This window comes from Saccopteryx leptura, chromosome 1 (genome assembly GCF_036850995.1).
Source record: "Saccopteryx leptura isolate mSacLep1 chromosome 1, mSacLep1_pri_phased_curated, whole genome shotgun sequence".
NCBI classification, from domain to species: Eukaryota; Metazoa; Chordata; class Mammalia; order Chiroptera; family Emballonuridae; genus Saccopteryx; species Saccopteryx leptura.
In genome coordinates, this window is record NC_089503.1 from 154,375,221 (window position 1) to 154,401,343 (window position 26,123).

Genomic DNA, 26,123 nt, shown 5'->3' on the forward strand with positions numbered 1-26,123 from the left:
GGCAACCTTGGGGTCTCGAACCTGGATCTTCCATATCCCAGTCTGACACTCTATCCACTGCGCCACTGCCTCGTCAGGCTATTCTGTACTTATTTTAAATCCCACAAATGTTTTTAATTGTACTCTAAAATATATTAAAGAAAACATTGTTTTCATGATATTAAAAAATTCTGTCAAGTTGTAACATCATTTCCTGATTTATATGTAATGGCAAAATATACTTAAGGCAATGTTAAACTAATTCTAGGAGGTAAAGAGGACACAAAAAGTACATTATATCTAACAAAAGTGCATTGCTTTAGTCCTGGTGTAAGTCAAAAAATATTCACTATTTCTTCCTTACAAAACTTTATTAGAGTTCACAATATAAACCTAGCATTAAGTCATGAACAATATTATAAATCATGATAGAAGACATTCAATGAAGTATAATTATTTGTAATATTATTTGTAGAATGTTTTCTTTCCTCTATCCATTATTCTTTTATTGAGCAGTTTTAATAATTGCATTTTTAGAGTTCTGTGGCACTTAAAAATATAGACCTTCAGCCTGACCAGGCAGTGGCGCAGTGGATAGAACGTTGGATTGGGACGTGGAGGACCCAGGTTCAAAACCCCAAGGTCAGCAGCTTGAGCGCGGGCTCATCTGGTTTGAGCAAGGCTCACCAGCTTGAGCCCAAGGTTGCTGGCTTGAGCAAGAGGTCACTCGGTCTGCTGTAGCCCCCGGTCAAGGCACATATGAGAAAGCAATCAATGAACAACTACGGTGCTGCAACGAAGAATTGATGCTTTTCATCTCTCTCCCTTCTTGTTTGTCTGTCTCTATCTTTCCCTCTCTCTGTCCCTGTCACACATACAAAAAAATGTATATATAGACTTACAACTTCTCCTCAGAAAACAGTTTTAAATGATTCAATTCTCACTGGAGAATATTTATTTTGGGTGGTATTTATCCCAAAGAGCTTACTTTAAGGCAAAATTTTATATATATATATAGATCACTTGGGAACAATTTTCTTTCCATTTTCTGTTGCATGGGTTTTTAGAACTTTTTTTTTTTTTTTTTTATATAGTTTTATTTTTTTAATGGGGTGACATCAATAAATCAGGATACATATATTCAAAGATAACAAGTCCAGGTTATCTTGTCGTTCAATTATGTTGCATACCCACCACCCAAAGTCAGATTGTCCTCTGTCACCTTCTATCTTGTTTTCTTTGTGCCCCTCCCCACCCCCTATCCCTCTCCCATTCCCCCCTCCCCCCCCGTAACCACCACACTCTTATAAATGTCTCTTAGTTTCACTATTATGTCCCACCTACGTATGGAATAATACAGTTCCTGGTTTTTTCTGATTTACTTATTTCGCTTCGTATCATGTTATCAAGATCCCACCATTTTGCTGTAAATGTTCCGATGTCATCATTTCTTATGGCTGAGTAGTATTCCATAGTGTATATGTGCCACATCTTCTTTATCCAGTCATCTATTGATGGGCTTTTTGGTTGTTTCCATGTCCTGGCCACTGTGAACAATGCTGCAATAAACATGGGGCTGCATGTGTCTTTACGTATCAATGTTTCTGAGTTTTTGGGATATATACCCAGTAGAGGGATTGCTGGGTCACAAGGTAGTTCTATTTTCAGTTTTTTGAGGAACCACCATACTTTCTTCCATAATGGTTGTACTACTTTACATTCCCACCAACAGTGTATGAGGGTTCCTTTTTCTCCACAGCCTCTCCAACATTTGCTGTTACCTGACTTGCTAATAACAGCTAATCGAACAGGTGTGAGGTGGTATCTCATTGCCGTTTTGATTTGCATTTCTCTAATAGCTAAAGAAGATGAGCATCTTTTCATATATCTGTTGGCCATTTGTATTTCTTCCTGGGAGAAGTGTCTATTCATATCCTCTTCCCATTTTTTTATTGGATTGTTTGTTTGTTTGTTGTTGAGTTTTATGAGTTCTTTGTATATTTTGGATATTAGGCCCTTATCTGAGCTGTCGTTTGAAAAAATCATTTCCCATTTAGTTGGCTTTCTGTTTATTTTGTTATCAGTTTCTCTTGCTGAGCAAAAACTTCTTAGTCTGATGTAGTCCCATTCATTAATTTTTGCCTTCACTTCTCTTGCCATTGGAGTCAAATTCATAAAATGCTCTTTAAAACCCAGGTCCCTGAGTTGAGTACCTATGTCTTCTTCTATGTACTTAATTGTTTCAGGTCTTATGTTTAGATCTTTGATCCATTTTGAGTTAATTTTTGTACAGGGGGAGAGACTGTAGTCCAGTTTCATTCTTTTGCATGTGGCTTTCCAGTTTTCCCAGCACCATTTATTGAAGAGGCTTTCTTTTCTCCATTGTGTGTTGTTGGCTCCTTTATCAAAAATTATTTGACTATATATATGTGGTTTTATTTCTGGACTTTCTATTCTGTTCCATTGGTCTGAGTGTCTATTTTTCTGCCAATACCATGCTGTTTTGATTGTCGTGGCCCTATAATAGAGTTTGAAGTCAGGTATTGAAATGCCCCCAGCTTCATTCTTTTTCTTTAGGATTGCTTTGGCTATTCGGGGTTTTTTATAGTTCCATATAAATCTGATGATTTTTTGCTCTATTTCTTTAAAAAATGTCATTGGAAGTTTGATGGGAATTGCATTAAATTTGTATATTGCTTTGGGTAATATAGCCATCTTGATTATATTTATTCTTCCTAGCCAAGAACAAGGTATATTCTTCCATCTCATTATATCTTTTTCGATTTCCCTTAACAATGGTTTATAGTTTTCATTATATAAGTCCTTTACATTCTTTGTTATGTTTATTCCTAAGTATTTTATTTTTTTTGTTGCAATCGTGAAGGGGATTGTTCTTTTGAGTTCCTTCTCAGTTGTTTCATTGTTGGCATATAGAAAGGCTATTGACTTCTGTATGTTAATTTTGTATCCTGCGACCTTACTGTATTGGCTTATTGTTTCTAGTAGTCTTTTTGTGGATTCTTTGGGGTTTTCGATGTATAGTATCATATCATCTGCAAAAAGTGATACCTTTACTTCTTCTTTTCCGATATGGATGCCTTTTATTTCTTTGTCTTGTCTGATTGCTCTGGCTAGAACCTCTAGTACCACATTAAATAACAGTGGAGAGAGTGGACAACCCTGTCTTGTTCCTGATTTAAGGGGGAAAGCCTTCAGTTTAGTGCCATTTAATATGATGTTAGCTGATGGTTTATCATATATGGCCTTTATCATGTTAAGATATTTTCCTTCTATACCCATTTTGTTGAGAGTCTTAAACATAAAATTGTGTTGTATTTTATCGAAAGCCTTTTCTGCGTCTATTGATAAGATCATGTGGTTTTTGTTCTTTGTTTTGTTGATATGGTGTATTACATTAACCGTTTTACGTATGTTGAACCATCCTTGAGATTCTGGGATGAATCCCACTTGATCATGATGTATTATTTTTTTAATATGTTGTTGTATTCGATTTGCTAGTATTTTGTTTAGTATTTTAGCATCTGTATTCATTAGAGATATTGGTCTGTAGTTTTCTTTTTTTGTGCCATCCTTGCCTGGTTTTGGTATGAGGGTTATGTTGGCTTCGTAAAATGTGTTTGGAAGTATTGCTTCTTCTTCAATTTTTTGGAAGACTTTGAGTAGAATAGGAACCAAGTCTTCTTTGAATGTTTGATAAAATTCGCTGGTATAGCCGTCAGGGCCTGGACTTTTATTTTTGGGGAGGTTTTTAATGGTTTTTTCTATTTCTTCTCTACTGATAGGTCTGTTTAGGCTTTCTGCTTCTTCTTGACTCAGTCTAGGAAGGTTGTATTTTTCTAGGAATTTATCCATTTCTTCTAGGTTGTTGAATTTAGTAGCATAAAGTTTTTCATAGTATTCTACAATAATTCTTTGTATATCTACAGTGTCCGTGGTGATTTCTCCTCTTTCATTTTGGATTTTGTTTATATGAGTTCTTTCTCTTTTTTCCTTGGTAAGTCTTGCCAAGGGTTTGTCAATTTTGTTGATCTTTTCAAAGAACCAGCTCCTTGTTCTATTAATTTTTTCTATAGTTTTTCTGTTCTCTAATTCATTTATTTCTGCTCTGATTTTTATTATCTCCTTTCTTCGGCTGGTTTTGGGTTGTCTTTGTTCTTCTTTTTCTAGTTCCTTAAGGTGGGAAGTTAAGTGGTTCACTTGGGCTCTCTCTTGTTTGTTCATATATGCCTGAAGTGATATGAACTTCCCTCTTATCACTGCTTTTGCTGCATCCCATAGATTCTGATATGTCGTATTGTCATTTTCATTAGTCTGTATATATCTTTTGATCTCTGCACTTATTTCTTCTTTGACCCATTCATTTTTTAAAAGTATGTTGTTTAGTTTCCACATTTTTGTGGGATTTTTTTCCTCTTTTTTGCAGTTGAATTCTAGTTTCAAGGCTTTATGATCAGAAAATATGCTTGGTACAACTTCAATTTTTCTGAATTTGCTGATGTTGTTTTTGTGGCCCAACATATGGTCAATTCTTGAGAATGATCCATGTACACTGGAGAAAAATGTATACTCAGTCACTTTGGGATGAAATGTCCTGTAGATGTCTATCATATCCAGGTGCTCTAGTGTTTTGTTTAAGGCCAGTATATCTTTGTTGATTCTCTGTTTGGATGACCGATCTAGAGCCGTCAGCGGTGTATTGAGGTCTCCAAGTATGATTGTGGTTTTGTCAGTTTTTGTTTTAAGATCAATAAGTAGCTGTCTTATATATTTTGGTGCTCCTTGGTTTGGTGCATATATATTAAGAATTGTTATGTCTTCTTGATTCAGTGTCCCCTTAGCCATTATGAAATGGCCATTTTTGTCTCTGAGTACTTTTCCTGTCTTGTAGTCAGCATTATCCGATATGAGTATTGCTACACCTGCTTTTTTTTGGATGTTATTTGCTTGGAGTACTGTTTTCCAGCCTTTCACTTTGAATTTGTTTTTATCCTTGTTACTTAGATGAGTTTCCTGTAGGCAGCATACAGTTGGATTTTCTTTTTTAATCCATTCTGCTACTCTGTGCCTTTTTATTGGTGAGTTTAATCCGTTTACATTTAGTGTAATTATTGATACTTGTGGGTTCCCTATTGCCATTTTATATCTTGCTTTCTGTTAGTTTTGTGTCTTGTTTGATCCTTCTCTTTTGTTTTTCTATCTTTTGTTTTTATTTGGTTGTATTCCATACATCTTTCCACTGTTGCTATCTTTTTTATCTCATGTGCTTCTGTGGTGGTTTTTTCAATGGTGGTTACCTTTGAATAATGAAAAGGGTCCCTACCCTGTTCATTGTAGCGAACTATTTTGTGAGTACTTTTGCACTCCATCGTCCTTTGCTACTGTTAATCTCCATCTTCTCCCCCTCTTTCTTTTTGTTGTTGTCACAGTTTAAATTTGGTTTTATTGTGTTCTTCTTGGAGCTTTTACTTGTGGCTCTGTTTTTTTTTGTTCTTTGTATCTGATTGGAGAACCCCCTTTAGTAATTCCTGGAGTGGGGGTTTTCTGATGATAAATTCCCTCATCTTTTCTGTATCTGTGAATGTTTTTATTTCTCCTTCATATTTGAAGGATAGCTTTGATGGGTATAGTATTCGTGGCTGAAAGTTCCTCTCTTTCAGGACTTTAAATATTGGGGTCCACTCTCTTCTAGCTTGTAGAGTTTCTGCTGAGAAATCTGATGATAATCTAATGGGCCTTCCTTTATATGTTGTATTCTTCTTTTCCCTGGCTGCCTTGAGAATTTTTTCTTTGCTGTTGGTTTGTGTCAATTTCATTATGATATGCCTTGGAGTAGGTTTGTTGGGGTTAAGAAAACTTGGAGTTCTGTTTGCTTCTTGAACTTGAGGCTTTAGTTCTTTCCACAGGCTTGGGAAGTTCTCATCTATTATTTGTTTGAGTATGTTCTCCATTCCATTTTCTCTCTCTTCTCCCTCTGATATACCTATTATTCTTATGTTATTCTTTTTGATGGAGTCAGATAATTCTTGTAGGGCTATCTCATTTTTTTTAATTTTTGAGTCTCTTTCTTCTTCTCTCTGTTGTGCCTCAAGTTGCTTGTCTTCTATTTCACTAATCCTCTCTTCTATCTGACCTGTTCTATTAGCTAAGCTTGTTACTTCGTTTTTCAGCTCGTGAATTGAGTTTTTCATCTCTGTTTGATTTGTTTTTATAGTTTCAATTTCCTTGGACATATATTCTTTGTGTTCATTGAGTTGTTTTCTGAGCTCCCTAAATTGCCTTTCTGTGTTTTCTTGTATATCTCGGAGGATTTTTAGGATTTCTATCTTGAATTCTCTGTCATTTAGCTCCAAGGTTTCCAATATATTAAATTTTTTCTCCATAGATTTTTCCTCATCTAGCTGTGTTACCTCTCTTTCTTTTGTATCCATGATATTCGATTTTCTCTTCCTTAATGGCATCTGAAGGTGGTTTTGTTGATAGTATTAATGAGATTTAATAAAGAATAAAAAGTTTAAAAAAATAATAAAAAAAAATCGAAAAAAGTTTTTTTTAAAAAAAATTAATAATGTAATAAAGAAAAATAAAATAAAATAAAAATTTAAAAAAAAAAAAAAAAAGGAAATTATTCCCCCCCCTCCTTTTTTCCTCTCCTCTCCTCTCCCCTCTTTCTTGATAAAATCTTGTGGTGGACTGTGAATTATAACAAACAATGCCTGTGATGGAGGGCCTGAATTGGGGAAAAGTAATAAAGGGGCAAAAAAAAAAAAAAAAAAAAAAGAGCGTATGGACCCACAAAAAGCAAATAAGGAAAAAATTTGGGTCAAGAATAAAATGATTTGCTTTTAGGTGTTGGTTGTCTAAGAGTTATGATGAGAGGATTAAGAGGAAAACGGAAAAACGGGGGGACAAATTAAAAAATTACTATTGTATTTAGTGGAACAAGAACTAGATAATATGGAGAGCCAGGGATGGGAGCACTGCTAGTGAGTTAAAAAGGTGAAGTAAAAACCCCCCAGAATGCCACAAACATAAGTTTGAGTCCCAGATAAGATAATTTGTTTGTTATTGAGGTTTGAGTGAGAGGAGATATAAAGGAGAAAGGAAGAAACTAATATAGAGGGAGAAAAGAAAGAGAGAGAGAGAAAAAAAAGAGGGAACCACTAAAAGAAGAAAAAAGAAAGGAGAGAGAGAGAGAGAGTTAAGGGTTTTGGAGTGCAACCCTCATAGAGAGAAAGGAAGAGAAGAGAAAAGATAATGGGAGATGTAACACTTATGGGTAGTGTAGTTCAAGGAGAGGAGAGAGTAAGACCGGTAGAGAGTTAATCGGCCAAATTGGAGGAGGAAAAAAAAAGTATCAAGAATGAAGATAAGAGAAACAAACGAACAAATATAATAAAATGGGATAGGTTATAAAGTCTGCAGATTATTCTTGATTTTGAGAGGTTATCTTCTTGCTTTTTCTTTTCTCTCCCTCTTCCTGGTCGGTGACTCTGTACCCCGGGTTTTGCCCCTTTGCCACGCTCAGGTGGAGGTTTGCAGTTGATAAGTCTCTATGGCAATGTCATGTATTGTGCTTTAGTCTCGTTGGCAGTCTAGGCAATTAGCATTTATAGGCTCCAACAGTGAGAGAGTCCGTGTTCCTAGAGCCTTTCTCCTAGTCTTTCCTTCCTCAATTAGCAGCCTGATAATCCAGCTATGGGGTTGCTGCTGCCTCTGCCTGGATAGTAAGAGGCTCAAAGAGCTGGCAACTCCCCACTCTATTTCCACTCAGCACAGGGCTCTGGGTAAGGCTCAGTCAGTCAGAGCTGCTAGCATAATCAGGTGGGCTTTCCGGCCATTCAAAGACCTCTGGCTCTGCCACTCTGTCCGGTAACACAAGCGGGTGCCCACTTCCGGGGCGCTTGGAGGAAACTCTCACTCACTGGCTGCGCGCGCAGACCAGGATATCCGGCCAGCAGTCTCACGCTCTGAGTGAAACCCCCAACCGCAGGGAAAAGTTGCAGCGTTGGAATTGAGTCTCGCTCCGTCCCCGTGCGCGGCTTTTGCAAGGCGCTGGGGCGGCCCGAGATTCCGCTTTGGCCCACACAAAGGCCCCTGACTCTGCCCCTCTGTGCGATAACACGGGTGCGCACTGCCGAGGCACTCGGAGGAATCGCTCACTCCTTATCTGCGTGCGCAAACCAGGATATGAGGCCGGCCGCTTTCCCTCTGAGTGAAATACCCTCCGGCACGGAAAATCTCCACCGTTGGAATTAGTTCTCACTCCCTCCCGTGCGTGGCTTTCCCAGGGCGCTGGGGCTGCCCAGAGACTCTGCCCTCGGCCCACAGAAAGGCCTCTGACCCTGCCTCTCCATGGGGCAACACGGGCACTGACTCCCGGGGCCTAGGAAGAAATCTCTCGCCCACTAACTGCGCACCAACCAGGAGACCGGGTAAAATGGCCGCGCCGCTTGTCTTTCTTTGTTTGGGTTTGGCGCGAGTGTTAGCTTGTATTGCCCGGGTTGCCACAGGATCAGATTTTCCTCGGCTTGGATCTCCGTGCCACAGCCTGGTTCGGCCGTTTGTATTCACCCCCTTTGCCCGCCTCAGTTTCTATATTCACAGTTATCAGAGAAAGCCGCCCTGTTTAGGTTAGTGAGGAAGGCGGAGCATTTCTTACTCCCTAATTCCTTCGGGGTTTGGTTATATATTTAGCCAATTTTTCACTCAATCATACCTTTGGGTGTATTGCGAAGCATCTGGAAGCTCCAAGTATAGGTTTTTCTGTTTCTGGTTGAAGATCTTGTTGAGTTTTGGGGGAGATTTATCGGTATTGCTTCCTACCCCGCCATTACTCTCAGAACTTTTTCTATATATTGCTGCATCGCTGATTCCAAGTCTGAAATCCGTTTTTTGGTGCATGCTCTAGTTTTTATGCAATTTTAATTTCTTTTTGTTATAGTTAATGGCATGCATTGGTTTTTAAATTGGAGTTAAAGGGCAACGACTCTTGGATTGAACATAACCAGAAGGCAATTAATGTTTTACAAACATCACTTTTACATAATTGTAGTTGTTTTTAAATGTAAAAAATTATTATCTGATTAAACACCCTCTTATTTTGTTTTAAGATTGAATCATGGCTTCTTCGAGTAGGCGTAAATATAAGAATAGTCCTGACACCTTCTGTTATATATGTGGCTGTTACACACTTCAACATCAAAGGCGCAATATTTCATCATTGGTGAATATTAAAATTGAAAGTGTAACTATTTCATGGAAAGCTTAGTGCTATACCTGTAGGTTTTCATTTATTATTTAAATTTCTTAATTTGTTATTTCATCAAAGAAAAGAAAAACTATTATATCGCCTTAAACATTGAAGCAAAATTCACTAAAATGTAAGCATAAATAATGGAAATAATTTGGGGGAATAATATATGTATTCATATTTGAGTTGCGAGTAATGAAATAAAAGTTAGTGCTAGAGTGATTCTGCTGTGTATTTCTTATGGTAGAAAACACAAGGTCAAGTTTGTGCCTGTTGCCTAGGGGTATATTTTAGAATGTTTTTATCAGTTCCTAGTAGCTAAGAAAACTTATTTGAGGACAAACACATTTCTCTATCACTTCTAGCCCCACCCTCCTGTGATGCTGATATAACCAAAGAATTGTGCTACTTGAAAAAGCCATGCTTGGGTGGAATTTGAAAAGATAACCTAAAGAGCTCTTAATAACTCAAGATGGAACAAATTATATGACTAAATAAACCATTATTGAATTAAAACTCAAAGTGTTGTATAACATACATTCCACAACAGTCTCGATCTCTCTTTCCCCTCGAGAATTTTGAAATTCAGGAGAAAAAGCATTTTAAAATGTAAGCTTTAACTAAATATTTTAATACTTACTTGGCATAAACATTTTTTTGGTATGGTTTATAAATTTTAAGCCAGCTAAGAAAAAAATATCTCCTAAGTCAGAATTATTAGCTTTGTAAAAAGAAAATCCTGGATTGTAACAATGGCAGGATCTCTGCCACCTCTGCTTCATATATATTAGTGGTAACTCATAACAGAAACCATGCCAGTTCATAAAGACCATCTTAATGTTTGACTGTTATGTACAGTGGAACATTCCATTCAGGGTTCTACTTTTGGTGGTGAATATAATGAATTGACTAATTTTATGACAAATGGAATCAATTCTACTATCACACATTTTTTTTTCTGTTGGTCATTGAAGACTATTATGCTAGTCAACATTTACTCAATCTATAAGTATCAAGTTAGAATTATATACAAACAGGTATGAGGAGCTGAAATAAATCAAAGCAGAGTTAGACTCTAGTCTTGCTTTCAAGGACCTTATAGTTGAATGGAGGTAGGAGTGTTGGGGAATTAAGCATTTATATAAGATATTCTATTAATAATATATCATTATACATAATGCCTGATAATCTAATGCATAATGAAAATGGTTTTCTGGTAAGGAACATTAGAGTTAATAGAACAGAGTGTGTGTTTCAAGCTGGGAAGTTCCGAAGAGTTAATGGAGGGAGGTGGCATTCACTCTGGACCCTGATAAGAGGTGGGATTTGGGTGGCAGAGATAGAGACCAAAGAACATGGTTAGAACACAAGTGATAACAGAACAGTAGGGAAGTGTAGTTGGAGATATTAAAAAAGGTGCATTGAAAATAAATTTGTTTTCTCAAAAAAAGACTGAAGAATGGGTTTGAGTTTACTGGTGAGAATACATTTAATTGATATTTAAGTACATATATTGCTCCTTTCTAAGGAATAAAAACACGTGGTATTATATTAAAAATAATTTGATGGTATGACTGATGATATGGTCATTAAGCTATTTGTATCATTCACATACATAAGAGACATTGTAAAATAATTAAGACTTAGAGATATTTGATTGAGTCAATTTTGTCCAGTACTCTTTACTTAGCATTTTTTCAATAAAAAATTATTTTGGAGATCTTATTATGGATAAATATATTATAATTTATTGTATTATAGAATTGTCTGAGTATAGGGGTTGCTTATACCCCTTGGAAAAGCATGCTTTAAAAGGAGAATTTAATCATTTTTAAAAAAAATAAGCATTTTTCCCAGTTAATAAATCTTGAGGTAATAGAGCTTATGTTTGATGTAGATCAGACCTTAGAAAAATTGATGTTAGTAAATTCCCGCACAGTAAATGGAGGCTTCCTTGGATTTCACTAGTGTAGGGCAGCGGTTTTCAACCTTTCAAGACTTGGAGACAGGTGAAAATAGGAGAATTATTTCAGGAACCACTAAGGCAGAAATCACCCTGAGCATAAGCAAATTCGACTAAAATCATTGGGTCTGTAATCTTTATACAACATTGGGGTAGTTAACTCTTTCATGGATCAGCATGAAAATTCTGGTGGACTGGTCCATAGACCAGCGGCTGAAAACACTGGTGTAGGGGGGAATCTGACAATTTAACAAAGTTACTTTACTAAAATGCATGGTCCAGACTGATATCATAATCCGATGGAAAATGATTACCTGTTAGCAGCCTATATCTTGTAAAAGATACCCCTGTGCTGCCTGACCACGCAGTGAGTGGCACAGTGGATAAAGCGTCGGACTGGAACACTTGAGGACCCAGGCTTGAAACCTGGAGGTCGCCGGCTTGAGCATTGGCTCATTTGGTCTGAGCACAGCTCACCAGCTTGAACCCAAGGTCTCTGGCTTGAGACCATGGTCGTCAGCTTGAGCAAGGGGTCACTGGCTCTGCTGTAGCCCCTCCCCCATCAAGGCACATATGAGAAAGCAATCAATGAACAACTAAGGTGCCTCAAGGAAGAATTGATGCTTCTCATCTCTCTCCCTTCCTGTCTGTCTGTTTTTTCTCTCTCTGTCTCTGTCACACACACACACACACACACACACACACACACACACACAGAGAGAGAGAGAGAGAGAGAGAGAGAGAGAAAAGACACCCCTGTGCTTGTAAACTTTTTCCAGAGTAATATTTTAAAGAAGCCCGTGGCCTAAACTAAGAATTAAAAATTTCCCTTTGTTTCCATTTTTTAACTAAGAAATATATGGACTGTGTTGGATTTAGAATTCCAATTAACTTTCTTCAGGAAAAAAAAGACTTCAATAAGCAAAATTTAATGGTTCAATTTTTTTTCCCTTGTGCTTAAAAATTTGCCTTTCCATCTTTCTCTCATTCTGTATGGACTGAGTATGTCCCATCTGTGAGTCACAGTGATGAGTCCTCTACTTTGGCGTGTGTCCTATACCTCCTCTTTACAATTACATTTTCCATTTTTTTTTTAAATTTTTTTTTGTATTTTTCTGAAGTTGAAAACGGGAGACAGGGATCCCAACCAGGATCCACCCAGCATACCCACCAGGGGGCGATGCTCTGCCCATCTGGTGCATTGCTCTGTTGCAACCAGAGCCATTCTAGCACCTGAGGCAGAGGCCACAGAGCCATCCTCAGCGCCCAGGCCAACTTTGCTCCAATGGAGCTTTGGCTGAGGGAGGGGAAGAGAGAGACAGAGAGGAAGGAGAGGGGGAGGGGTGGAGAAGCAGATGGGCACTTCTCCTGTGTGCCCTGGCCAGGAATCGAACTCGGGACTCCTGCACGCCAGGCCGATGCTCTACCACTGAGCCAACCAGCCAGGGCTTTATGGTTGTTTTTTTAAAAAAATCCTCTGATAGAAATTTTTATTAGTAGTTCTCATACAATCGGCTTTAAGACACAATCACATTTGTCCTAATCTTGAAAAGTAGGAAACAAACACGCCCTCTCCTCACCCCAATCCCGAGGGAAAGAGGAACACCACAGAGACATCTAAATCAATAAAAGAATAAACAACGTTTGACCTACCATTGCATTGTCAATCCCCAAATTTATTTCCCATCATTATCTTTCTGACATCTTGAGCATTATGTCTTATACCCATTTCTACTTTAACCTGTGCTTCTCTAACCCTAAACTTTCTGCTTTCTATTGTTAACCTTTATTCCTTATGTCCCTTCCACTCACAACTCATCATCTCCACTTGCCTGATTCCTAAACCAGTGCCTCCACTCCTAGCTCCCAGTCTGCCTACTCTTTAGACCCATTTTCCTTCCCCAATTGAAACAGAACTTTTTCACCCTGGCATTATTCCAGCCACTTCAAAAAGAACATAAGCACAATTTTCCAAAAGCAAATCAAATCTCAGCAGAAAATCAGCCCTTCCTGGATACTCGTGTCTGTGCCTGGAATCACCTTTAATGGTCTTATTCTCTAGTCTCAGGTTGGAAAGCTTAGACTCATCTTCGCTTTTGACACTTTCTTCCATTTCTGCACTAGGCATTGTCACAAAGTAGGACTTTCCCCCTCCTTCCCCTTTATTCCCACTGTCCTCACCCAGGTCTTAGCACTTCCCACTACCACCAGCTCCTTCTGACCGAGCTCACTTCCGTTTCCATCCATTATTCATATTGCTTTCACAGCACTTTTCCCAAAGGAAGAAGTATATTTCATTATGCCATTCACTTCTTCAAGACTTTCCAAACCTTCCTACTGTCATCGATATTGACTCCAAAACTATTTTGGTTACGTTTAAATTCCTTTGGGATGGAACTCCATTGGACCTATACTCTTTATTTCCAGCTTCTCTCCAGAATTCTCTCTTTTGCTCTACGTGGGCTGCTTTCTGCCCAGCCTCTCAAATACTTCCAAACTAATTAACCTATTGCCACATTTTATTCTTTTTGTTGCCTCTTTCATTTCATCTGTCAGATCACTGCCTGTCCCAGGTCTAGCTTCATCAGCCCTTTCTCTCTACCTTCTAGATGTGTTGAGTTCCATGTTTTGCCTTCAAATGAATTTTTAGGAGTTCGTCATGAAGCTTTGTGGTAATTACTGGCTGGTCTAGGAAAATTAACCAGCTGTTATGATACATTATCCAGCCATTTACTTCCATCTCATTACTCATTTTACTTCTATACATCTGATTCTTTTTGTTTGTTTATCTATTCACTTTTTTTAAAATCTTATTTTTATTAATTTTAATTCAGTGACATTGATAAATCAGGGTACATGTGTTCTGAGAAAACATCTCCAGATTATTATGACCTTTGATTATGCTGCATACCCCTCACCCAAACTCAAATTGTCTTCTGTCACCTTCTATCTGGTTCTCTTTGTGCCCCTACCCTCTCCCTACCCCTCTCTCTCCTTCCTCGCCCTCTCCCCACCCCTCCACCCCACTCCCTGTTACCATCACATTCTTGTCCATGTCTCTGAGTCTCATTTTTATGTCCCATCTATCTATGGATTCATATAGTTCTTAGTTTTTTCTGATTTACTTATTTCACTTCGTATAATGTTATCAAGGTCCACCCATGTTATTGTAAATGATCCAATGTCATCATTTCTTATGGCTGAGTAGTAGTCCATAGTATATATGTACCAAAGCTTTTTAATCCAGTCGTCCTCTGACGGACACTTGGGCTGTTTCCAGATCTTCGCTATTATGAACAATGCTGCTATAAACATGGGGGTGCATTTCTCCTTCTAGAACCGTTCTATGGTGTCCTTGGGGTATATTCCTAAAAGTGGGATGGCTGGGTCAAAAGGCAGTTTGATTTTCAATTCATCTGATTCTTAAACTAGCATCACTGCTCATGACCCTCTTGTTGCATAAAGGCCTAAGCCATGCACGTAAAGATGAGTGTAGTCGTTGTAAACATTTTGTGTGAAAACAGAATTTAAGCTTGGGGAAAATTTAGACAATTAATGTGCACATTTTCAAGATTTGTCTGGCTGATACAATAGCTATTGAAGCCCCCATAGTATCACATGTAAGGAATTATATTCTCGTCTACGGCCATACCACTCTGAACCTGCCCGATCTCCTCTGATCTCAGAAGCTAAGCAGAGTCGGGCCTGATTAGTATTTGGAAGGGAGGAATTATATTCTCGGGCCAAATATTCTCTTCTACAACTTTTAATAATTCAATTTTACAGTCAAGTTTCTGCAGACTGGGTTGAAGTTTTTCAGTGAAGACACTGATTCTAGCTAACTCTTGGGAGTGGACAGAAAAAATAGCACCATCAATAACCTCAGCTATCCCTATTCACCTTAAGTTGTCTGCATTCTTTTTTTTTTTTATTTTTTATTTTTTTTGTATTTTTCTGAAGCCAGAAACGGGGAGGCAGTAAGACAGACTCCCACATGCGCCCAACTTGGATCCACCCGGCATGCCCACCAGGGGGCGATGCTCTGCCCATCTGGGGCATCGCTCTGTCGCAACCAAAGCCATTCTAGCACCTGAGGCAGAGGCCACAGAGCCATTGTCAGCGCCCGGGCCAACTTTGCTCCAATGGAGCCTTGGCTGCGGGAGGGGAAGAGAGAGACAGAGAGGAAGGAGAGGGGGAGGGGTGGAGAAGCAGATGGGCGCTTCTCCTGTGTGCCCTGGCCAGGAATCGAACCCGGGACTCCTGCACGCCAGGCCAAGGCTCTACCACTGAGCCAACCAGCCAGGGGAGGTAGTCTGCATTCTAATTGAATCGTGGTTTTCCCAAGGAATGCATGCTAACTTCCTTCACTTAATCACTCATCAATACAACACATATACTGAGCACCTGCTTTCTGGCAGGAGTAAGTCAGATGCTGAAGCTGCAGTCTCTGCGTCTACTTCCTCTGAGTGGTTCCTAATCCATTTCCCCCATCTGGAAGGCTCTCCCTGGCCTCAACATCATCCTCATCCAACAAAACCCCTGGGTGAGGTGAATGCCTTCTGCAGTGCCTTCCAGTCTCCCTAGCCAACTAATTTTCCTCTCCTGAAACAAAGCGCTGAATTGCCGAAGTGCTGTGTTTATGTCCTATTAATGGTCATCCAAATTGATCATGGTATACTTGTTATTTTTTGTTATTTTCATACATCATCCTTGCCATATGTCATGGCGTTCTGCAGAGTATAAAAGATCAAAAATTTTCTTAAATTCAAATAAAATTTTGTTGGAGTGATGCGGAAATTATGCCACGACCAAGACTGTGCGTTATTCAAACATAGTGTTTCACACCGATGAATATAATTGTGTGATGACTTGTTCTTCTTTGGCTTAAGTTATTGAAATCTAGCCTAATGACATATTTATGCTAATAATGTGTTTCTTCCTAAAGGGAATCTTCTGAAATAATCAATTTTCATTTTATAAAAACTAAACTATCACACTGCCAAGCTCCTATCTCCTCCTTGCAGGGGTTTCCGTCTTGGCCTCATTTCCTGGTGTATATACTGTTGCCTGAGAGTGGACTTGGCCCATGACCATCCCAAGGCTCTTTCCTCCTTTCTGTGCATCATTTCTCTATTGGAGGACTCGTGTTTCCCCGGGTTTCAGTTGTCAACTCTGTGCACAGACGATTAAAGTTGTTTTCCCTGGCTCTGGCATCACTTCTAAGTTTCAGAATATTACAGTTCTAATTGCCTTCTGTCATGTGAAAGTGAAACATATTCAACGCCTTATTTCTGAAATTGAGTTTGTAATCCTCCCCACATCTACTCCCAAAACTTTCACGTTATTGGTTTCTCCGGCAGGAGACCCCGGAGCGTGTTTCAACTCCTTCAGCCTCCTTCTCCTGGAAAGCAGGTCCATCGTACATCTTTCCTGTATTCCTTTATGAGGCCCTTTACTGTCTCTCCTGCTCTGCCTTTCTCAAGTTAGTTTTTTATGTTCTAGTTCTTTAAAATGGCTCATCCTCTCAGTTTATTTCTCTGATGCACAAATAACTTCTATAAAATGGAACTCTCAGATTTGAGAAGACTGTTGGCGCCTCTCTAGGTTTGCTTTCTGCAAGGAGAAATGGAGATCCAGAGCAAAGGGATTCCTTACCGGTCTAAAGTTTAAGTGATACTAAATATCAGAAATTCAGCACTTCAGCATTTGATCTAGTCTTCCTTGCACTGTGTCACACTTATTCTTAAGTAGCTTATTATCCTCATACTGAGAAACTGGTTATGGGCAATAATAAACACAGGTGTGATGAAATGCAACCACTGCAGACCAGTATTTTGGCTTAAATGCATAACTATTATTTTTCTATAACATTGTTTTAAAGGAAAGAGCAATCGAGTTGGAAGATGTGACACAAAATGTCAACATCACCCTTGTTAAATAAGACTTGTCTTTCAATAGAATGCTTGATTGTGTGCATAAAGTTTGGAAATTAATAAATGGATTATCACCTACGTCTAAATTACGGATCTGCCATCTCGGAGGTTTATGCATTTCCCGTAGGAGATATTTAGAGTGGAGCCAAAGATAAATTATGTGATTTTACATTTGTGTCTATTTTGATACTTAATATTAATTATGTATTTTCAGTCATGTCTTTCCTCTGCATATAAGAAAACTTGTGCTGTGGCCATGGCATACAAAGTATTTGTGTATGTGTGTAAAAATGCAAATTGATACAAATCAAAATAAATACTATGGCCCTGGCCAGTTGGCTCAGTGGTAGAGCATCGGCCTGGCTTGCAGAAGTCCCGGGTTCGATTCCCGGCCAGGGCACACAGGAGAAGCACCCATTTGCTTCTCCACCCCTCCCCCTCTCCTTCCTCTCTGTCTCTCTCTTCCCCTCCCGCAGCTGAGGCTCCATTGGAGCAAAGATGGCCCGGGCGCTGGGGATGGCTCCTTGGCCTCTGCCCCAGGCGCCAGAGTGACCCTGGTCGCGACAGAGCTACGCCCCGGAGGGGCAGAGCATCGCCCCCTGGTGGGCAGAGCGTTGCCCCTAGTGGGCGTGCCGGGTGGATCCCGGTCGGGCGCATGCGGGAGTCTGTCTGACTGTCTCTCCCCATTTCCAGCTTCAGAAAAATACAAATAATAATAATAATAATAATAATAATAATAATAATAAATACTATGCATGACATTAGAATGGAAAGAACCCTGATTTAGTTACTAGAAAAGCTAGTTTCACATCTCAGACACCACTAACTAGCCAGGTGATTTTGGCTAAGTCTCATACCCTTGTTTCATTCAGGTTTCCCATTTGTAAGCATAAAAATAATAAGCCATTTCCATATGTCCCACAGAACTATTGAGAAAATACCATGAGAATGATTACTGTGAAAATACTTTATGAATACTACCATTGTTTTATAGCTATTGTCTGACAAACTCCTACAACATCATAGCAGTTTGGCAGACAAGTTGAAGGTAACAAAACAGAGTTGTAAAGTCGATTCACCATTCCAGTATTGTATTTATTTCTAGAATTTTATCAAGTTACACATCAGAGCATGTTAGATTGTTTGGATTGATAACTTGTAGAACTTTCTGTATTGATCTTAGATATTATTTTCTTTCAGTGCATGTTTTAGAATTTAATGAGTTATAATTTTGAAACAGCATCAGTCTACTAATATATTCCAGAGCCCACAGTGTACTTGACACTGTACTGGTAGATAAAATGTTTCAGCTCATTGTTTTTCCTGCAGTGTTTTTGAAAATGCAATAGTTTTCAATGTGAATGGGGTTTGCTATTCTATAATAATATCTTTATTTCTTTTAAAGTGTGACATTTAATTTTATTCAAAGGTGGAATAGTACAAGACAAATGGGTATGAAACAAATAGTTTCCCCTTGGATGTCTGTTTTTTATGTAAACAATATGAGAATGGCACTTTCTATTCACCAGGACCAGCAGGGGTCTCTGGGCAGGTTGTCGGACAAACAGTCCTGGGGCTGATATCAGGACAAATCCCAGGGACCCATGATGTTTGATAAATATCTCTCTAAGTACTCTAAGTATTCTTTTTTTTTTTTTACAGAGACACTGAGTCAGAGAGAGGAATAGACAGGGACAGACAGACAGGAATGAAGAGAGATGAGAAGCATCAATCGTTAGTTTTTCATTGCACGTTGCAACACCTTAGTTGTTCATTGATTGCTTTCTCATATGTGCCTTGACCGTGGGCCTTCAGCAGACCGAGTAACCCCTTGTTGGACCCAGCGACCTTGGGTTCAAGCTGGTGGGCTTTTTTGCTCAAACCAGATGAGCCCGCGCTCAAGCTGGCGACCTCGGGGTCTCGAACCTGGGTCCTCTGCATCCCAGTCCGACGCTCTATCCACTGCGCCACCACCTGGTCAGGCTCTCTAAGTATTCTTACTGCAGCTTCTGAGGCTCATGTCTTGAAGGCCTTTGGGGTTTGCAGAGCCAGCCAGTATGACTTTCATGACTACTCCTCCACCTTCTCACCATACTGGTTGAAGTAAGTCTCTGTTTAATTTAAGAATGTGTGGAACGTGTTTACATTTCTTCAGAATTTTAATGTAGACAAGTTTGTTGTATTTAACTTTTCAAGTATTTCCTCATAAGTTAAGCTCTCCCATTTCTTTAATTATCTTTTCCCCCTACTTTTTTCTTAATATCTTCCATGAATGTCCACATTCATGATATTTAGATGTCCCAAACAGAAATAATCAAGCGACAGATACTTAGGGACTGAGATGATAATGTTGAGCCTTTTTTCCTTTATTGGTTCAGTAGATATTTAGAGAGTTCATGCTAGTTGCAGGCACCATGTTTGACCATGGGGATATAATGGGAAATAGAAATTGATGTGGTCCTTGACTATGGTATATCCACTGTAGTTGGAGAAATAGACCGGAAAAAATTGTCCATGTACACTTAAAATACAAAGCATGTGTGCATGTCTGTGTGTGTATGTGGGTGCACGTGCATGCACATGAAAGAAAAGTCAGTATTAGAGAGGGTAATTGGGTACCTGGCCCATTCTGGAGGTCATTTTCACATTCAGTGTATGGGCGCTTCTCTAAAGCTTAGGATGTACAGAATGCTGCTGCAGGCTTTTTTTATTTTTAAATGCAGTAGAAAAACAAGACACTGGACATTGCCCTGCACAAAATACCGAAGGATGGCTTGTGAGAGTTATGCCCACCCAAGTGTTTTCTGTCATCTTGTATGAAGTGTGAATGAGTGTCTTTAGGACATGTTACTGCTTTTTATAGACCAAAAATTACAACTCCAAGCCAAAGCAAAGTGCTGGTTAACAAGATAGTTTTACCTGAAATCTTCCTGAGTCCCTTTCCCACATCACCAGTTTGTATGCCCCCCAACCCCTTCCCATCCCCAAAACGACCTTTGGAGATGCTGCAGCTTGCGCCTGGATGAGGCTTCATACATTTAGAGGTCCACGTGCCCTGATGTACTGAGAAGATACAGGAGTGGCTGTGGATTAGACACGCTGGGGCTGCTTGTCCACTTGAAGGCAGAGGAGGCAAAGAGGAGGGGAACGGGGTGAGATGTGTCCCACGTGCTCTCCAGGAGCAGTGGTGCAGAAGAGGATCCCAAACAGATGTGCACAGGAGACGTAATGCGATTAGTGTGTCTGAAGCTCTGCAATGGCAATTAGTGTGAGGAAAGGTCAGAGAGAGTGGGAAAGAATGGAAATTAAGACATCTACATCCATTTCAAATGGCCAACACTTTTGACCTGATTTAATTCTCATAAATATATTCTGGAGCTTGATAATTCTCTTTTGCTCTTTTCTGCTACTCTGTAACACTGTATGGGGTTTGAAATAATGGCTTTTGAGTTAGTAATCTCAAAACAACAAAACAATTATTTCAAGAATGGCTGTATTTGACACGTATATAAGAGCAGTCCTTGAGTCCCTACTTTTTGTTGTTGTTGTTGTTCAATTAACTCTTTGGTATCAAGAAATATCTGAGATTTTTTTTTCTTCACAAGTTTTCTGTTGTTGTCCTTTGCTTTTATAGCTGTTGAAGAAACCAAACACTCCACCTGTCACTTTTCTGAAGGTGGACACCATGCTATATACCATATTTTAAAAATGAACCAAAGTGTAGAGATCAGAAAAACCTCTTAAAGAATCAAGTACATTTGTAATCTCTTTGAAAATTTCCTGCAAGTCACTGGGCTACAGAAAAGGGCCCATGTGACTTCCACCTCTTAATGGGATTCAGGTAGATGCTGAGCAACATCTTACTGTGGACATATTTTCTGTTGAAGCAAAAAAAAGGGGGGGGGGTTAATAAAAGCCACAGGATACAGAAGGAAAGGTGGAGAGACATGGAAGCTACGTGGAAACATCCACATATGAGTTCTCAGTGTGGACTGACGTGAGTTGGAGAGTTGGAGTGCATGTTCATTGGCCTTGTTTGTGGGTAACTGACAATTTCTCACTGTGCGGGCAGTTTTGCTTCTGATACGCCCCGGAGTTTGTGTGTATTGCCCAGACAACCGAAGATCCTCCATGTTGAATATCCACAGCAAGTGATACTTTGCCCAACACCCTTGACACTGGCTACACTGGTTACAGACCTGGGAACAGATGGCTCCATGAGAAGCCCTTTCTTCCTGATACATCGTCCATCCTGCTCCTCAGATAATGTGCAGCTGCCGGGCGGGGACTTCAGCAGGTTTCGAGGTCGAAATAACATCTCAGAGGGTTAATATTTTAGGAAAACACAAAACTTAATGGAAATGATGCTCCTATTTATCTATGAACAACCTAAAAAAACATGGAAATGAATAATCTTCAACTTCAAAAGTCTACTGTCAAAATAAATGACCAGCTATTATTTAAAAAATATTTTGAAGTAAATAATATGGTACTATATAAAATTTATAAGTATAAGCAGAACTTAGAATTCTTCCTTTGAGATTTTTGTTTGATCACATTCTTGGCTGTCCATGATCACAATCCTTCGTTTTCACTGGGAAGACAATGCTTTAAAATATTTGCACACCACTCTAATCAAGTCTCCACTCATCGCTATTTATCCCCCATGCACCCTTCTCCACCCCTACCCACCTCACCCCAATAAATTCAATAATAAGGAAAAAAAAGCAACAAAAATATATGTAGAGAAAACACTTGAGGTAGGCATGGATTTGTTTAATATTGTAACAGCTAAAGTATTAACAAAGTAAATACACCTCACCATTTCACTTTTCATGGCATTTAATTCCTTTTGCTCTCCACCTTGCATGTATTTCTCTGGGTATTTCTAGTGGCAGCCTAGAAACTCACATAGTTTTAGTGCTCAGTAATGTTCATGGTGGTGTTGTGTACATCAGAACAAGTGGTTGTAGTGTGTAGGTTGAATATCAGCTCACTGACTATGAAATCCCGCCCTACTCTCCTGTCCTCCCCTGAGGAAGACCCTATCACTCTTCTTTATATACCCTGGGGTTGGTCTTCCCATCAGTCTAGCATAAAACTTAAAATCTTCTAGAAGACGTTATTGAATTGTTTGTCTGTCCTAGACCTTCTTTTCTTAAGCATTGGGCTGTGTCCAAGTGTTTTTGTATGCATGAGAACAAGCCCAGGCAGCAGCATTTGTTTGTGGACAAATTATTGTTTGTGTCATGAATACAATGCAAGCTCAGGAACTCCCAGAAAATCATCTGTCTGAATTTCTTTGATAATAGTACTTTCTTGAAACAGATGACCAACTGTTTTTTCTCTTTCGGAAATTCAGAGTACCAATAGTTTACTGTTTATGATTATGTCTTAAGTTCCCTCTTTGTCTATTTTAAGTACAACTCTTCACTTTCCTATTAAGTTGGGGGTTCTTAGGGGTGGAATTGGCAGATAAATTATGTTCACATTCCTTAGAGTACATAGAACAATACCTGATATGTAGAAGATAGCCAATGCACATTTGTTGGAATCATTATAATGTAACTATTTTGAGAAAATACATGGCACTAAATTTTGCTCTCACTTCCTAAGTGCTTTTTGCCTTTAAAGCATCTGTACTCATCTCTTTATTTATACACTAGTGAATTGTCTTTACAGCCAAGGCAGAAAGAATTCAGAAAATCCTCTTTGCAATAGGCAATCCCATAGCTCCTTTATTTAGAAGCTGTGCGGTGCTCTGTGTGCATTGGGACAGGAGAACTGTCACGTTGATTCTCTGGGAATGTAGGTAGACACTCAGTATCTTCTACATTGAAAGGCACAGAAACCAAAAGCCAGCCATTGAGTCCTACCTGCAGCCTCATTGTCTGTTCCCCCTCAGGACTTGGGCTTCCAGTTGTGAAAACAATTTTGTTTTCATTCTGATGGTGACTGATCATGGCAGGTGAAAGTCTGTTTCTTCTACCCTATGGGAAGTTATTTTCTTTAATGCTACTTTAAATCCTTGGAGCATGATTCAGGCATTGACTATGGTGGGAGGAGTGTAAGCATGGAGTTGGCCATGCATTACATCCTGCCTATAAGAGTTTAAGAAAGGTCCTTAGTTGGATGGGTTTCAGTTTCCTTTTGTTATATTTACATGATGCTGCCAACCTCTTTGATTGTTTTGAGTATTACGTGAGCCAGTGTTTACAAAGTGCCTATTACCTAAGAAATGTTACTTATGCTTTATTGCTCTGAGGCTACCATGTTTTCCAATATTCAGTAAAGGGAATTATTATATGCAGGAATCAAGATCATGAACACATTCCAAAAATCTCTCAAAATGTAGATATTTTGCAGACGTGAGGGCACAGTGATGTGCTCGGACATTGATTCCGTGCCTTCTATCACACCTTGAAACCAGAGCAATAATGCAAATGATCCATGCAGCATTGGCGGGTGGGAGTGAAAAGGGAGCATTGGGGTTTGTTTGTTGAGCTGGGCAGAGTCAAAGGAAACACAGGGGAAGCAACCTGCCTTAATGATGACAAAAAAGATAAACTGTATGACGAAACAAGCAACGTGGTGGAAAGGTTATGGTAGCAAGGAGGAGAGAGTTATTCTGAAATTAAAACCTCTAAACTTGAATAAGCCTTAACTTAGCTATGTATTTAGACAGGGGAGAAGTCAGCCATCTTCCTTCTGTCCACTATGTCAGTGGTCGGGTGACTACATCAGCAAATATAAAGCCTGCAGCAACTGGTAGTCATTTGATTGTGCTTCAAAATAAAGGTGCCCGCAATGTCTGCGTCTTGAGACTACCTATACATAAGATCACCTAATGTCAAGTTTCTTTTAGTCTGTCTTTGAAACTGTTTTTAAAAAAGGGACATCAACTGACTAGATTTTTACACAGGCGTGAACAGTGCTGGAACATGTTTTGGGTCACATGACCACTGACCACATTTTTGGTTTCTCTTAAGGAATGAAGTTCTGATAACCACAAGTAGAGAATAAAATTTTAGAAAACCACTCAGTGGTAAACCAAATGAAAATACTGAGGATCTAAGGAGTTGTTTTAGATTGGACTTTCTTTTTTTTTTTTTGGTATTTTTTCTGAAGGTAGAAGTGGGAGGCAGTCAGATAGACTCCCGCATGTGCCAGTCGGGATCCACCCGGCATACCCACCAGGGGGCAATGCTGTGCTCATCTGGGGAGTTGTTCCGTTGGGTTTGGAGCCATTCTAGCGCCTGAGGCAGAGGCCATGGAGCCATCCTCAGCGCCTGGGCCAACTTTGCTCCAATGGAGCCTTGGCTGCGGGAGGGGAAGAGAGAGAGAGAGAGAGAGGAAGGAGATGGGGAAGGGTGGAGAAGCAGATGGGCTCTTCTCCTGTGTCCCCTGACCGGGAATTGAACCTGGGACTTCCACATGCTGGGCCAATGCTCTACCACTGAGCCAACCAGCTAGGGCCAGATTGGACTTTGAAACTCCAATTTTTAAGTCTATATATAAACACTAGGAGCTATTTCACAACTTTCTACTTAAATTTTTAAATTAAGCATTTTTATGTTTATGAAAAATCTCTATGTCATCACAAAGATAGAGTGCTGTAGCATAGACCTAGATAATCCTCAGGGAATTCTTGTTCATTCTGTATCTTTTGATGAAAGCAGTAGGCTCATAGAAATATATTCACATGTGACATTTGGGGTAAACATGTTTTGAATCAGTGGAATGAAAGTTGTGGCCTTCATTTAAAGTAAATTTGAATGACGTAATGAAAATACCCTTGAAGGACATCTTTCTGTTGGCTAAAGCAAGAAAATTAGAATAGTTTAAAGGTATATATTATAATTCAACCTACAAGGAGGAATAAAGAAGGCTTGTACCTATCTAATCTTAAAACCATCTAAAAGAACAAATGATCATATGGTATATAGTTTAATTAAAATCTCATAATATTGGAATAGACTGTCATTAACATAAATGTGATTAATTTGAAATTTGATCATTGGGAAATCAGCAGTAGGTATTTTTTGCTCAGCAACTTACGTATAAAGAAGATTGGCACATAGTTTGTCTAGGAAGAAACACAAAAGCAGTCTTTATAGACACTGCTTCTTAAGTGGCCCTTATCTACTAAATTATTGTGGTGCTAAATTATGGTAAAATATTCACTGTTCCCTAGTAGGTTTCTGCCAATGCTTGAAATTGCATAGAGAAAGGAGATTGTGGTTTGGAGCAGGGAGGAGATACAGGCCACCAGGGCTAGGGGTGGGTTAAAAGAGGGTGCAGGGAGAGGCCTGGCCTTGTACTCGACCACTGATATAATATTAAGAAATGATGATGTTGAGCTTAGGTTTTAGGAGAAGAAAATTCCAGACATTTGTTGGGCAATTGCAAAGGTAAGACAGCTGAAAAACAGTCTTTGGTCTGACCAGGTGGTGGCACAGTGGGTAGAGTGCCGATCTGGGATGCTGAGGACCCAGGTTCAAGACCCCAAGGTAGCCAGATTGAGCGTGAGTTCACCAGTTTAAGCAAGGTTGCCGGCTGAAGTGTGGGATCATAGACATGACCTCATGGTTGCTGGCTTGAGCCCAGCATCTCTGGCTTGATCAAGGGGTCACTGGCTCAGCTGGAGCCCCCCAGTCAAGGCACGGATGAGAAAGTAATCAATGAACAATTAAGGTGCTGCAACCAGTTGATGCTTTTCATCTCTCTCCCTTCCTGTCTGTCTGTCCCCCCCCCTCTTTCAACAAACAAACAAACAAACAAAAACAGAGTCTTTGTTAATGTAGCTGAAGACCATGTATGTATGCAGGGATAAGCTTCAAGGTAAAGAACTGGGACACCATGTAGAGGATTTTGAGTGATTACATTTTATTTTCCAAGCAATAGAGGAAAGTCTGGCGAGTATAAATAGGAAGTAATTTACTGGGGCAGGCAGAAATAGGAAAATCTGTAAGCAGAA

General features: G+C 39.4%; 1 protein-coding gene across 2 annotated transcripts in view; it reads left to right on the top strand.

Annotated features, from left to right (window-relative positions):
- HCN1 (hyperpolarization activated cyclic nucleotide gated potassium channel 1) overlaps positions 1-26,123 on the top strand; it is a 338,266-nt gene that overhangs the window by 18,981 nt on the left and 293,162 nt on the right. The window lies entirely within an intron of this gene.